A 16,777-nucleotide genomic window follows, 5' to 3' on the forward strand; every position below is an offset into this window, starting at 1 on the left:
TAGGACATGAAACGTCAAACAGTCATCAACACAATGTAATGGAGAATGTCCCCTGCTTGAAAGGCACAGTAAGTCACCTACACAAACTGTTAACAATTCAAAGGATAAGCTATAAGACTTGTTTGAAACATTCAGTATATAGAACTTAATGCCGACATCTTTTAAGAATTGCATTTTTGGCATGGCCACACTGAAATCATAACGGGATAACCTACATATACCCACTTACATGTATGTAAGTCTGATTGCCATAAAAAGAAACAAGTGCTACAAAACGACTTTGTATGTACGAATAACAGTCTGTGTAGACTGTTATTATTCACAGCTATGCCACTTCAAACACAGTGTAAAAAAGGAAAATTCTGAACTAAGATTATCACATTCCTTGTGTGAAAAATGTGATCTATACCATACACGCTTTAAACTTCTTGGGGAAAGGCGTGATGAAGACTTCGAGGCAAGTACTAACACCGTTTTGATAGATATAATAGTTTCAACATTTACAATTCAACTTACCTTCTATCACGAATACTCAATGGAATTTGAATATAAGCTAACGAGGTATTCCTGGTCCACCATTTCACAGCGCCTTCCCGTATATCCAAGCGGGCACCTGTTGGAAATTCAAAGAATAAAGATACAAATAATTCAAAGTACATCTAAGGGAACCTGTAAACAGCGGGCAAATATTATAGCGATATAAAACAGTCATTTGTCAGCATCCTAAAACATTTAATAATAAATTTGGGCAATCAGTAATGTAGCAGAAATGTAGGAACTTTAGCAAATTTAGGACACTTAAAGCAAAACAGCGTTGACAAGGTGCTTGCATCACGTGACGCTATAATACACTACTGGGTCTAAAAATGTCTTTGTTGAAAGCAATAAGGAAATAGAGAGAACAACAGGCAGCACTGACATCGGACTGACACAGTTTGTTTCAAAATAGTACCGGTAATTATCTATCGCGTTTTTATTTTCAAAATAAACAGGCAACGTGTATTTGTGAGTATATGTCGTCGGATATCGTTGAACCATCGCATTTGGTGGCACAAATTGGAGAAAATGCCTTTGGGGCAGAAAAGCCTACACGAAACCCAGCTGTGAGTTTTTCCGGCAAACGTACAGGCTGCTGACATTCGGCTCGGTATGCTAATTAGCTATATGTTAGGGGATTTTCATCCAGATGTAATCGACTGCCAAGATGCCAAATGTATTTCGCAGCGATTTTGCCTACTTAGAGAGGCCAGTATTGCCAAAGGCGTCGCTATCGACTGTTTATTTTTACGCGTTTTGCCTCAACATAAATTTATAATTACGTCCACTGGAAACTCTATAACTTAAGCAAACAATCGTTATACAGAGTTATGTGCGTTGGAGGAGATACTTTTCATAAGAAAATATTTGGGTCGCAATATATGTTCCTGATAAAAAAAACGTACAGTCCGAACTGGGAGTCAGTTAGTGAAGAAACATGTCCTGCAGTTGTGTGGCTGAACACCTAGTTCACCGAGGTTCAGTTTCACACGAACTTTTTACTACATTTGTTGTTGATGACTGCATAGTGAAACGTAACACTTAAATGTAAAAGGATATAAAAAAAATGCATTTCGCATACACTTTATAACATGCACATCAACTAATTTGTCTTAGATCACACAATCATAAAAATGTCCTACTCAAGAGTATAAGCAGACAATGCAACGCCGAGCGCAGTATTTTTCTGTGCTATGAAGAAACTCGGTCAGGAAATATGACGTTTTCCGGTATACTATGACTGCAACTGTAAACTCTGCATACACCATAACTTTTTAGACACGAGGTCGAGCTGCCGATAAAAATCCCTCTCCCCATTTCACTGTCACAAATGCCAGTTAGATCTTGTTGAATGCCATCAATAATTAGTTTGTCGGAGAGGTAATAAATTGTTACTGTACACAGGGTTTGGGAGCAGCCCCGGAAATGAGACGACCGGAAGTCACGTGATTGTCAGATCTCAATAGCTAATAGGTTTTCAAGATCCGAGTATCTCAGTGGGATATACCTAAGAGAAAAAGGCACAACATCGTAATTAATATGTTGACTGCAGAAAATTAAAACCTTTCGATGGTGGTATTAGATGGTTTCCAAGAGCAAGAGTAAAGAACTCAATTTCTGAGTGAGCGTACAATCTTAGCACGATACTCTCAAGGATGGCTATTTGTGACATCAAGATTGGAGATAGGCTTTCTTCGATTTCTGCGTTAGATGATACGAAATATTTTCTAGCCATTGGATCTAGATATTTTCTATGATGTAGGACTTCATCGAATTTTAATATTTGATCCATTTGTTTCTTTCCAGAAGGTTAAAGTGCACAAATACAGAAGCCGGTTCTGGGTATTAATAGATAACATATACTTGAATCAGCTGGCTACCCTCCTCTCACAGCCGTGAAGTATAGCACAGCATTTGTTTACATGATTCTGGCTATTGGCTTTACAGGCGTTGTTCGTTGCTATCAACAATTAGACCCGTCGTTCTCGAATAAACGCTCCATCAACGAGCCAACAATCTCCAAGCAGGCTAAAGATACATATGAAAATGCCCATAATCATTGCCTACTGAGAGAGAGAGATGGAGTTCCCATGCTAAGTGAGATAATAAAACCACTGTAGCGAGAGAATACCGGCTTGGAATTTCTTTATTTCTTTGATTGGTTCTTTACGCAGTACTCAAGAATATTTCCCTCATAGGACGGCGGCCAGCATTATGGTGGGAGGAAACCGAGCAGAGCCCGGGGGAAACCCACGACCATCCACAGGTTGCTGGAAAACCTTCCCACATGCGGCCGGAGAGGAAACCAGCAAGAACCCAGCAAACGCATTGGTGAGAGGCTCCTGGGTCATTGCGCTGTGCTGGCGTGCTAACTCTCTCAGGTTTGTAATAGTTATATTATTACTAAAGATAGCCCTTTCCAGATCTGAGTCAAAATTTCAAACCTCTCTCAGATTCTGGTACTGGAACTACAAATTTCGACACCTTTGCATTACAAAGATCATATTTGTGATGTGGGTACAATTTCAGTTTATATTGCACCAAAATAAACTCTAAAATCGTATTTCAAATTTTGACTTGTCAGAAAAGGCTTAATGGCATCGACTCCTGCACTTGTATGAAGTTGATATACACGTTGGTAGCAAGGCCACATGTAGCAATCTGGTAAAACATTTGTCAGCTCTGATGTAGGTTTCACACTGTTTTGATGTTTGCACCGAAACAAGTATTCTACTCTTGCTTATGGTATTTGTAGAGAGAAAATTCATTTTCATAATGAACAAGTTTCTTTCAATTAAATCATGTTTCCACAAAATGATTTCTAACTACCCAAGCTATTTAACGGGAAACAATACTGCCCTAGTTTGATGACCAGTCAGTAATGTGCCTCACCGCCAAGGTCTACTTGAACAAAAGTGGACAATCTCAGTGTACTGAGTGTATGTTCTGTAGGTATTTAGTAAGAAATCATACATGACGTCTCTGGCTATTGATTGTAAATGTGATCCGTTAGTATGTAGTAAGCAAACCTAATGTTACATGATGACTTAACGCCGTTAACGTTTCGATGTTGTGTCGAGAACTTTCTTTTCAGCAGTTTCTTTCATTCACATTGGTAGGCACAATTACGCTATGATGGACGACTCGCTGACAGCTGACTGATTCTCCAGCCTCCTCGCCTTAACGCGACCTGCAGCTGCAAACCTGCAGACCCCTTTTGAAGCCATCATTTTGGCTTAATGTTTATGCTCTCTTCTTTGCGGTGCTGCGCGTGCTGTGCTAGGGGCGAACAGACGTCAGCCGACAAGGCTATGATATATACTCCGGTCTCAGGGCACAGTGTTGAACTGAAGGTTCTTACACATATGTGGATACATTAAAGATACCTGAATGACTAATCGTTCATATGTTTTAACACAACCTTATGGATTCAGATCTAACAGTAGAAAGCATTCATTTTTTCCTCTATACTCTCATGTATTTATTCATTTATTTGTTTATTTACTTCTTAATTGCTTTATTTATTTCATTGTGGTTAACCCCATACTCAAAATGTTAACACGATGGCCGCAAGTTCTAAGGTTGGAGATATGCGAAATGCCAGGAGTAAATCAACGACAACTGGCAAGTCACTGATAATCTTCCTCAAATGAAGGGAAGGCATGTTTCATGGAAAATCACACAAGAGTAATGATGAATGCTTCTTGCCACAGCTCCATTATAGTATGACAGTCCATTGTTAATATTGTGAGGTCTCAACCAATTCAACAAGCTGCGAATTTCTTTTTAGCGCTGATTCGTCAAATTAGACTTGGATTTAGCCATGATCTGACAGTCTTCTTATTGGGAAGTAATGATCTGACACAATTTTCCTATAGGCTAATGCTGATCTGACACCGCTTTCCTATAGGCTAATGCTGATCTGGGACTGTTTTTCTATAGACAAGCACTGATCTGACACAATTTTCCTATAGGCTAATGCTGATCTGACACAGTTTTCCTATAGGCTAATGCTGATCTGACACAGTTTTCCAATAGACAAGCACTGAACTGGCACAATTTTCCTATAGGCTAATGCTGATCTGACACCGCTTTCCTATAGGCTAATGCTGATCTGGGACTATTTTTCTATAGACAAGCACTGATCTGACACAGTTTTCCTATAGGCTAATGCTGATCCGGCACAGTTTTCCAACAGACAAGCACTGATCTGACACAACCTTACGACAAACAAGCACTAATCTGATAGGCCTTCCCGTAGATAAGGCAACACATAGGCAAACACTGATCTGAGGCAATCTTTCTATAGGCCAGCATTAATCTGACATGACGGTAAGAAAACCATATTCCCTTCGAGCACTACATGTTGCAGACATGCTATAGACCAAGGTTGTCTTTAGCACAGCAGTGAAGGGGAAACAGAGGTTCTGGGTGTTTGATCGGCTAGAAGGAGTCCGATATCAAGACCCGTGTTGTTTTAAGTTATTGTACAATTAGCGTGCTCCACAGACTCTGGTTGTCGGTTTGGAGAGAAAACAGAGCAGTGTGGTTCTCTCTTGGACGTCCCTTCTTCTGCTTATCACAACCTCAACATTCAAATGGTCTGCTATATCAATCTGGGTCGACTAAAGAGCCCACTCTCTCCAGGAGCATGGGTAGATATGCAGGTGTACTGAAATGTATCGCTTACACTTAGATTAAAAATCCTCCGGCACATTCATACAACTTCTCTATAAAAAAACATTGTCGTTTTGTTTTTCCGTGAAGATGCGTCCTTTATAGACAAAGGCCCGCGTTTGATGCCACACTGGGAGAATAGGCGAAAACCAAAGTGCGTCCAAAATTGAAATTGGAGGGACAAGTTAAGATACACAACCTTATTAATACAAAGGTTAACAATAAAAATTAGTGATGAATCTAGGCGTAGTAATAGACATATGTAATAAACGATACATATAAATACCCCCATCCCCAGGTTCAACGGAATTAAACTCAGTTGTGAAGCAGAGACAATCTGTACACTCCATATTGACTCGCAAAACAATTATACTCATTGTAAAATTCAAAAAATCTCCTAGATTTGATGCAAAATCACGTTTCATACAGTTAAACAATACCAGTTGTTCCGGATTTCTTCTTACTAATCCATTGCATTTATTACCGGGTCCTGGTACAAGTGCTTGTCCGATGATGTCCTATATACTACACGCCTCTGACCCAAGTTCTTACACACAGTGATAGGGTATCTGCGCACTGTGTGAACTTCCGTAGCAACATCAGCGGCAATACGCTGCTGAAAAATCTGAAATTATCAAATAGGCGTAATTGATGACATGTGCAAATAATAATTGTCATCCATATGCTGGTATGGTTTTGCTGGAGTGGAACGCTCCAAGAATGTAGGCGTGTTGGTCCCTGTAATACAGCCAACAAGACGACTTCCTATATAACTGTTTGTTCACACGGCCTCAATTTAACATGTGATTAATGCCAGCGGAAGCCGCATGTATTCTCCATGTCCCCTGGTTTGCTTACATGAGGTTGCACAGATTGTGTTACAGTGTTTCCATAGAGGCTGAACTCTTGAATAGTACTGACATAACTTCTGCCAAAGAATCAAGAAAGGCCTCACGACTCATATTTATACTTCTGTTGATGACATATTCTTCACAGAAATCAGACTGGCACACATTTCAGAAGCAAGCAGTTTTAACTGTCATCAAAATTAACTTCATTGTGTATGCAGAAAACATTTGAACAGCTCCAGCGCATTAGTGATTAATTATCACCAAAATGCCTCAATGTATATATTATATACATGTACAATGTTCTAATTTAATATACATTTTTAGCTATCAGCTGCGTTTAAAATTTTATAATATACAACAATGAACCAAAAACAACAGTCTGTTATAGTCAGTAAATTAGGAGTGGTGACTACGAGGGTATTATGGCACTAACCTAAAAGCATTGCCATAAATATGATAGCGCTGATGTTTATGCTCAACGTGGGATATGCGAAATTGAATACATCTGCTCGATCGCAACAGCACTATGACATAAACGTGCTGGAAATCAAAACACAACATTAGTCTGTTAGAAAAATGTTTACTTTTGTAACACCCCAATTTTCACGTCAGACCAACGGGTCAAGCGTTTAGTACAAGCGTGAACAGACGCGTGTCAAAGAGTTTGGCCCCCTTTTTTCTGCAATCAAAGCCAAGGGCATTCTAGACCAGAGATGTCTAATACATTGCAAATAATATCATGATATTTTTTAACCTAGCGCTGCATAAGTCTACCTAGTTCTGCTAATGTGGCTCTAGAGGGCGTTTCATTGGCTGTTATGAAAGCATTTGCATGAAGAGTTAAAATAAAACTCGAATTGAGGTCGTATTTCTCCGGTTAGGCGTGACTGTTGCCAACTGTCACACTGTCGTCGCTGCTCTGGATTAATTCTCTATGATGCAAGTCTTTTATCCTCTATGGAATTCAGCTTCTTGAATCGCTAGCGCCTTTCTCTAAAGCACAAAAACTGTTAAGGTATAATTTGCTAAAATCAGTTACTTATGTAACAGTAAAAAAAAGAATGGCTAATTGCTGCGCAATACACATCCAACAAGGCACATACTTCACGGATTTCCGGTCCGTGTACCTGACATTTTAGCCTATGTTCGAGATTCGAGATTGTGGACATATTGATGTTATGTCAGTAAAGAGCACTGAAGCATTTTTAGTTGTACTTAATTAGTATAACACTCAATTTTTTTCATATATATACTGCTATTTGTGTGTGTGTTAGTGCATTCTGGTGCATGAAATATTTTTTTTAATTTCCAATTCTAAATTCAGTCTATTATTGCATTATTAGCCACGCTGATTGGAATGGAATTGTTTCCTCTGATGATGAGCACAAAGGTTAAGGTTGCTATATCCAAGCAACAGTGTGGAAAATATCCATCATTATGTTCACGTAACTTTGCGGTTTAAGACAATAAATGCCCAGTGATTCATGTCACCAAGCGCTCGGGACAAAATGCCATGCTAATTCGGCCATTCCCGATTCCAGATCAGCCGCACTGCACGCAATGTTAAACAGCCATAATGTAAGTATTTACCAATACTAACCTATAACGTAACATAAATGGCTACGTGCTAACTATACATGTACAGTATATAACGGTAGTGAGTATTCTAATCAAGCACGATTCGCGTCCGACATAAACCTCTGGACATGATCGTAGCCAAGCTTAGTGTTAATCTGTTCGGTGGTTGTGCCACACGTGCACTTGTAGTGTCTAGACAGCGAACTACTCACGGATTGGTCTTACTCTGCCACTAAGGACGATAAGGGATCTCAGTCTGCAGTTGTACACGACCACCCAACCGGCAGTCTCTCTCTGCTGTCACGTCGTTTGGTACCGTACAAAACGAACATCGACCATCTCTGCGTTCTCAACTGCGGACTCAGACGTCATAGCAGTAGTAATGGTGTAATAATTTGTAGCAGAGCACTAGTAATAGTGTGATTATTTGTATCAAAGCAGTAATAATAGCATGATAATTTGTATGACAGCAGTAATAATAGTGTGATAATTTGTATCAGAGCAGTAACAATAGCGTGACAGTATGTAACAGAGCAATAATAATAGCGTGATGACTTGCATCAGAGCAGTAATAATAGTGTGATAACGTGTATCAGATCAGTAAAAATAGTGTGCTAATTTGTATCACAGCAGCAATAATAGTGTGATCAGTTGTATGAGAACAGTAATAATAGTGTGATCAGTTGTATCAGAACAGTAATAATGGTGTGGTAGTTTGTATCAGAGCAGTGATAATAGTGCAATAATTTGTGTCAGGTAGCACATTCTAGGTGAAACGGTTACATCTTGACTTTTTCATTACTTCGGTGTAAACTTCATTGTTCATAACAATATTTGTATTCTAGCAATGATCACTGGGCGCACTTTTGTCTGCACGGTCTCCCTTGTGTCTGCATGGTCTCCCTTTACCGTCATCAAATCTCATGTAAACATTCTTTATTAGGACAATACAGCTGAATTCTTCAAATATAAGCGTCATGTTCTACATTCATATACCATTCGTAGTCCGTAAAGGGCGTTCCAAGTCGATAATCGCAAGATCCATTTCCAAACCAACGACCAACCAAGGCAAGGATATGTAAGAAATTATACAAATAGGCAATAAAGCCGGTAACACACTAGATGGAAGCAGTCGTCAGTTTTCAATGATGCCGGGCAGACAGTTGACATTCCAGGCATGAATCCATATCAAAGTTCAATTCGTAGTCCATGAATGAGTTCCAGGTCAAATAACAATTAAACAAGGTATCTCAGTCGCGCTTTGATTGCAACTGTTCATAAAGGCATCATGCAGATGTAACGAGCATGACTGCCTTTACGGCCCCTAGCCCCAGGTTAAGCGGTATTTGATACAGTTCGAAAATGACGAGCGTTACAAACCTTAACAGAAAAAATTGTGATTCAAAAGTAACGGGCGATTACGTCTTGTAAGGAATCTCAAGAGGCGCCACCTATGATGTTACACATGACATGCTGGTCTGTTAAAGGCTGTCTACAAGATAGACGGTTACACTCGGCAACCAGCGCCATCTGTGTTGTTAAATACCATGTACGCGATAGATATGTACATAAGGATAACAGCGCCGTCTTTGTGGTTGATCACAATGCAGATCGCCAGAGATTCTGAACGCTCTGTCCATACCTGCCAAAGAAGTGTTATACACATGATAAAATTTGAGAAACTTGAAGAATGAAGGCGTTTGATGGAGTATCCTTGACAAACTAGTTTTTGAACTAACAACTTGTGACGAAGATTAAAGTCATCACAATTTACGCAAGATCTGACAAATGCTACAAGACGAGATATGTATACGCCATATGCAGGACCCTTTGGTATATTGCTATCCAAGTAAGGATAAAATAAGGGCGGCGTGAAAAGAGACCTTGTTCGTCTTTGTGCAGATATAGATCCAAATAAGATGTACCATCAGGACTATCTGTTGTTTCCTTCAAATCCAATGAAGGCGGATAGATTTCCTTCACCGCTTCAGCAATATGAGGGTTATTTAACGCCAGTAGATCATCAATATACCGCTTGGTAAATGAAAAGGATCGAGCTTTAAAGATATTACTTTTAAGTAATTTCTGCATTTCTTGTACATGTAACCAGTCTTATAGGCTGGAAAATAGGCAAAGGTTGCGAATGTTGGCTTGGAAAGTTCGATAATGTATGTCTAAATTCCTGGTTGTGTGATCATTTGTTAATATGTAGGTTAAGTGTCGAATACAGCGCTTAACAAAGTCGACTATAGGTCCGAATTAACCCTCTTCCTGCAAAGAACCAGTATCAGATATATCTGGGATTACAGGAGTGTGATACAGCAGTAAATCATGCACAGCTGAACAAGATAAATCTCCTCCGTTTTCCTCTTTGTAGAAACAGGCAGCCGATCTGATGTAAAATCTGGGAATTCAATGATCGTTTTTTAAAAGGAAGTGTGGCAAAGGTTTTTTTTCCTCCGTCTATTTTTAGGAGTTTTTTGTCAAAGGATACTTTGTATTTACGATACGTATTTTTTTTATAGTGGCGTGAGTTTCCTCACTGGATCCTGTCAGTCACACTGCTTTGTGACGGTTGGCGTGGCACCGCTACCAGCGTGACGCTCTAATTTCTCGCGGCAGTGCCTCACTATTAAGCTGTCACTTGTGTCACAGCCCTGTACCCACACGACCTCCCAGCCCTCTTTACGTTATTCTCATGCTTAAATATGGCAAATATTGTCATTCCATATCTAAGAGATTTCTCCTTTGGAACTGGCGTCGTGCGAGGTAGGCCCACAGTGAAGCCCTTTGAAGACACCAACCCCCGTGCCCTCCAAACAGATTTTTCCTGTCAGTTCAAAATTCGTTCGCTTTTTTGCGTTATCTTCATTTCCATCTTGTCCCGCACGGGAAGGGCTATTTGCCAACGTTCGCATATAAGTTCTATTATCTACCGTAATCTGTCCTCAGCCAGTTTAGAAAAAGGCCTGTGTACATTCTCTCAGACAAAAATAAAGACTACGAGAATTCCATGCCGTGAACTGGGTGGCGGACAACCCACTAAATCTCAGCCATAAGAGAAAACAGTTCAGTGCTGTAAGTATTAAATAAATAAGTATAACATATTTGTTAAATGTCAGACTCGTCGGTATGCTAGTGAAAAGAACGAAAGCACATTATGTCCCAAGGTTTTTAAGTAGACATTATCGCTATTTGATCAATTAGTTCAGTTAAGTAATTCATGATGGTGTACACAAAACCTTTAAAGCAGGTCGCCTTTCTAATATTCTATCATAACTCCATCATCTATATCCGTCAGGCCAAAATAAAAACAATACATTTATTATTTGCCTTAATCTGAGAATGTGAAAGATATCAAGGGCCTGCTTAGCGGCTTTACATTTACAGGAGTAATTGCTCTGGAAGGCTTGATTTCTTCAATTTGACATACACATCCATTATAAGTTTGCAGATTCTATAGCCTTGACAACAGATTTATATAACTCGTTCGACTTCCTGTTTAAAACGGTTTAAAATTCATGGCTGACATTGACAATCGTCTGGATTTAGGTGCTAACTAAGCCTGACTCCATCTTGAATATCCGTTTGAAAAACTGTTCCACGTGGGGATTTGTGGGGATACACAAACTACATTGGACACTCATCAAGTGGTGTCATTTTGCTAGAAAAGATTATGTACAATGTTTATGACTTTAACCACAAAAACTTTAAGCATGGTTAAAAGTGCCACCTATGAACAGAAGAATCCCAGAAATCATAGGACAGATGGCTCTGTGATTTGGATTGCGCGTTGAGTGGTTGTCCTACGCGAGTACAAACAGACCAGAAAAGATTGTAGACTTGCGTTCATGCCCTAGCGTTGGGCAGTTGTTTTGTAGTAAGACAGACAGACCACCGTGACAGGAAAGACCATCAACATCACTTTCGTTGTAAGAGGCAGAGACGAAAACTGAAATGTGATATATAATGGGGTGGGTGGTGGTGATGGATTTGGTCCCTGGGTCCCGGACAGGGGCACGGGGTTCACACACAGCACGGGGGCCAGCGGTCCACGATTACGGTTTGATTTTCAGAAGTTATGTTATTGTAACTACCCGTATTCAATGACTTAAAGCACACAGAATAATGAGCGGGAGTCGCTTTCTCGTCTGGTGTCCACCTCTTTACGGGGCCAGTGTCTGTTAGACGTATCGTGCCGCGACCTCCCGTGTTCTCTGGACGCACGTGTTTAGCAAGGGTGTACATTTCAGGCTTGTCAACACCGACAGTTACACCTAAATATCCCCATCCGTCTAAGAATATAACCAAAATGATACCGTTTTACAATAGGGATTACCTCATGAATCTCGCATCACTCTGCTTATGTTTTATGTCCACCGAATGGTGATTTCAGATGGTATATATACACACTTAGTCATTACGTCAAAGTGACATGGTCGCCCAGACATTAGGCATTTTTGCGTTATTACAGAATGACATGGTCGCCCAGACATGAGGCATTTTTGTGTTATTACAGAATGACCTGGTCGCCCAGACATGAGGCATTCTTGTGTTATTACAGAATGACATGGTCGCCCAGACATTAGGCATTTTTGTGTTATTACAGAATGACATGAGTTCTCGACATTTTTCTCAGTAAGTGAAAGTCACAAGCTTTTCGTAAATCCCACCCCCAGCATTGTACGTTAAGTGAACCAAAGAGTTGAAAACTGAAAATTCTGCCAGAATATTTAAATGAGGAGCTGTCAATTCAGTGGAAATGTAGCATGTGTACAGCACTTGGTAAACTTCATATGTAAACAAACATAGCTCGTGACAGGATCGGCCAAAAAGAGTCGTAAAAAAGAGCTCGACAGATTGACAAGCAAGTCTTGAGTTGTAATTGGTGGTCAGTTTGAACGGTGGAGTACATTGAAGAAAGAAAAGGGTCTCACGAAGCCCGAAGATGTCGCAAAACGACTGCTTGATAGGTGGGTGCAAATGTTATTGTTGATGTGTGCAGTGGGTTTTAAACTTTGAACACATACTCGTTTCTGACTATTAGTTTAATGAGAAAATTATTCGTAACCTTTTCTCGGTGCTGTTTAAGCTGCTGTACTCTGCATGTATCTATGTGTACCAATATTCGAAATTTTCCGACTTCGTCGACTGATTGAAAGGTGGTATTACACAAAACTTTCCGAATGCTGCGCATATGCTTCGGGCCCTTCCGGTTGAATATTAATGAGGCAAAATGGCCCGCCCTTTTTGTGTTGAATTCAAACGGCAGGACTTCTCCGGGCTTGTACAAGCTGCATACTCCATGAATATTTTTTATTTCAACGTGAGTGATTTAGTTTATGAACGAACTTTAAAACTTCGTTAAGACGTTGCACTCAGAATTTGTTTAAAGTTCAAATTTGGGGCGACAATGTCACATTAACCATTTACAAGTGTACGGTACGGATGTAGAGGCAAATGCGTTTATAAGGAGGCCAGTGTTATGAAGTTGAGGATTTCAGCTGGCCTGAACCGTGTATGTGTGAGCCATGAACGTTAGCATCTATGAGGAGGCAGGAGTTGATGAACGGAGGATTTCAGCTGACGTATGAGGAGCTGGGAGTTATTGAGCGGAGGACTTCGGCTGGCCTACGATGAGGTCGGATTTAGTGAGCTGAATTCTTCAGATGGCCTATGATGAGCCCGGAGTTGGTGAGCGGAATGCTTCAGCTGGCCTATGAGGGGCCCGGAGTTCGTGAGCGGAATGCTTCAGCTGGCCTGTGATGAGGCCGGAGTTAGAGAGCGGAGGGTTTCAGTTGTCCTGTGAGTCGGGAGTTAGTGAGGGGAGTGAGGGAAAGGAGGATTTCGTTTGGTCTGTGGCCCGCGTGTGTGAAGCACAAAAATTAGATCAGGGGTATACAAACATACTGTAGCGATGAAGTTCTGGCAACGCGGAGCAGATGTGCAAGTGTAAATAAGCCTAATAAATAACATCAATATTTAGGGTAAATTGAAAGCAGACCCCAACTAGCAGACAGCCATGGGCACCTGCTGGAGATAGACTAACACAACACTCTGATGGCTGCCAATCATTCAAACTCAGCACCAATTAATGACAACATTTGCATCTGTCTTAGTAGAAAATCAATGTCTCTCTCAAACGAGTTACACAATTAAAGCAGGGTGTATGCTTATTCTCCAGCCATATCACCGCCCAGATTGTGCTGATACATACAGCTGTGCGACAGCACCAGGCTTCTGTGTAAGCCAGACTTGACACCGCCATGTATTAATCAGTATGCAGACTTATCACACAGGTGAACATTTAACATGTGCATCTAACTGAACATATGAAATCGATGGTAAATTCCGGAAACTTACATAAACAAAAACAGGGGATCAAAGTTCATCAAGCTCCAGTGAAGGAAAATCAACTTTAGAAGTTGCTATACCTGTTACGGTATTTTGACTATGACGATTCACGTGACTAAGTGAAATGGTAACATGTGCTCTGTTACCATTGTTTGACGGCGGGAAAATAGGTGTATATAACGTCTAACATTAAAGGGTTTTGCGAGTTATCTGGAAGTAGAAGCAGACAGAGGTAGTTATCGAATTGCAATGATAGCCGTAAAACCTAAACATATTGGCGGAAATTGTGCCTTCAAGTTGTCAGCTGGCTTAAATCACATCAAGGCAGATCATCGGGGATTAGCATAAACCTATCGAGCTTATGCAAAACTAGTTTATGTTTGAAAGGGAAAGACTAGTCGCCTAAAATGGGATTCATTCAAAACCGAAAAGGAAGCTACTATGGCGTGATGCAATGTGCTGGGATGCAATGGCTTGTATCACTTTTGTGATGTGACAGAATGGCGTGTATCACGTCTGTGATGCGATGCAATGGTGTGTATCACTTCTGCGATGTGATGCAATGGCGTGTATCACTTCTGTGATGTGATGTAATGGCGTGTATCACTTTTGTGATGTGACAGAATGGCGTGTATCACTATTGTGATGTGATGTCTTGCTATGTAGCACTACGGTGATGCGATGTAGTGGTGTGCCACACACCTGTGATAGCACGTATTGTGATGGGATGTATTGGTATGCATCACTTTTGCGATGGGTGGTATAGCACTTCTGTGACGGGATGTATTGGCATGCAACACTGTTGTGGTGGGTTGTATCGGTGTGTAGCACTTCTGTGATGGGATGTATTGGTGTGCAACACTTATGGGTTGTATTGGTGTGTATAGCGCTACTATGATGGGCTGTAATGACACTACAGCAGCAGTACAGAACAGTGTATACATGCATAACGCTGTATTGATGAATTGTGTTAGCTATACCACTCTGATGGTATAATGGATAGCTCGCAAGCAGTACATGCCATGACTAAAGGCTACACATGCTGCAGCAACTATCTACATATAGCAATATAGAACTAGCAAATTTCTGATGACCATAAAAACGATCGTCTTACATGTATATGACCTTGGTAAACAATCCTCGAGATCTTAGTTAAAGCCAGACTTTACACATCTTGGCGTATTGTTTCTCCTGTATAAGACTGATGAATGGCAATTGGTCATTGGATGCTATCCAGATTCATTGAGTAGACATATGTCATCATCTAATATCAAAAACAGGACCCGAGCATTTGGCTTAAATTAACAAACTTGTCATTCATTTGCTTGTGTTCTATACTTTCCAGGCATATATTTCTCACGGTCAGTTTTCATTTGTCATGAAGGTCTTGATGTAATGCCGTTCTATATATATTTAAGTAAATAGGCTAAGGTATAACGAAGTACCGGTACATAAATGGTTACGCAACTGATAGCCATGGCGTCTTTCGGATGTTCAGACGGTTGCGGATTTTGATGCGCCCGTCTCCGCGTAATGCCAGATCCACTGATAAGATGGCTGACGCAAGGGTAGATAAACTTGCTGACAGGGACAGTGGCATTTGGCGTATCAACCGACAGACGGAAAAAACCTGGAAATTAAACTGTTTGATAAATCATCATCCTTATGTCTTTGGTGAACTTTCTTATCTAAATTAGTTACTTTGGGATATGACATTAGTCATCCATTTATAAATTCCAAACGAAAACACAGACATAGATTGAGGATTCGACATGACCGAAGCACCTGTAGAATTATATATTGTGTGGAAGTTCTTTAATCAGCATTGATGCTGACTTACTTCGCCTTTCTTACACCTGTACTCACCGGCACGTCTTGATATCCAGAGCGTCCACATTAACACATATTCCACCGTTCAAGCACTTGTGTCTATCTGTACGATCGCATGGTACAAGATGGGAAGAAGGGTATTGGGCGAAAAACTCCTCAGGACTTAGGTAAGAGTCATGTTTCTCAGGTTGGGAATGGTCGCGAATGTATGTGTCATCTTGAGATACTTTATCATTGTCCTCATTACCTGGCTTAATAGGCGGCGAATCATACGTCAGTATTACAGGATTACTCTCTATCCTTGTCTGACCCTCGCTTAACACATTATGTTCCCGCTTTCGGTGGCCCCCTTTGGGCGTTACTGAGGATAAACCTGAGGGCTGACCCATTTTACCTAACCGCGTCAAAAATGGATTCAATCGAATACTTGTCATCGGCTTACGTAAGCGATTGGACCTGAACGCCTTCATACCCTGTATCCGGGGCATCTCCAGCCCGCTAGCACGCATTCCCGGGAGAGTTATCCTTCTGCTATCGTGACGCCCAGCTCGGAACCCCGAGGGTCTCCTGCGCGCGTGACCCGGTACCCGTGCCCCATGTACAGCTCCACTCCCACGGTTTAATGACAACTGTAAATGAGCCATGAACAACTTGTTCCTGCCGGAGATGGGCTGGGAGCGGGTACCTGGCTGGAACAATGTAGAGCCCCTTCTAAGAGACATCTTGTCAGCCCCTGGACTGCGCCCCAGGGTAGGGAGTCGCGATTGACGACCGGGGGAGCGTCGTAGCCAGTATGGTAGGCCCGAACAGGACGTAAGGATACTCAGAAAAATGAGCACCAGAGACACATAAGAGAAACAGCCCATGGTGAGTCTGTGTTCATTTTGTCATCTTCCGCAGCCCTTCTAATAAAATACCATCCTATGGTCGTCCACGTCTTACAGTACTGT

The 16,777-nt window shown here is 41.0% G+C and overlaps 1 long non-coding RNA gene across 1 annotated transcript; it reads right to left on the bottom strand.

Moving 5' to 3' along the window:
* Nucleotides 1–589: 589 nt before the first annotated feature.
* LOC135469121 (uncharacterized) lies at nt 590–15,954 on the bottom strand. The gene is made up of 3 exons (XR_010444289.1): nt 15,864–15,954; nt 15,466–15,627; nt 590–613 (listed from the first exon to the last, which is right to left on the bottom strand). It is a non-coding gene; the product is annotated as an uncharacterized LOC135469121 (long non-coding RNA).
* Nucleotides 15,955–16,777: the final 823 nt, after the last annotated feature.

This window comes from Liolophura sinensis, chromosome 6 (genome assembly GCF_032854445.1).
Source record: "Liolophura sinensis isolate JHLJ2023 chromosome 6, CUHK_Ljap_v2, whole genome shotgun sequence".
NCBI classification, from domain to species: Eukaryota; Metazoa; Mollusca; class Polyplacophora; order Chitonida; family Chitonidae; genus Liolophura; species Liolophura sinensis.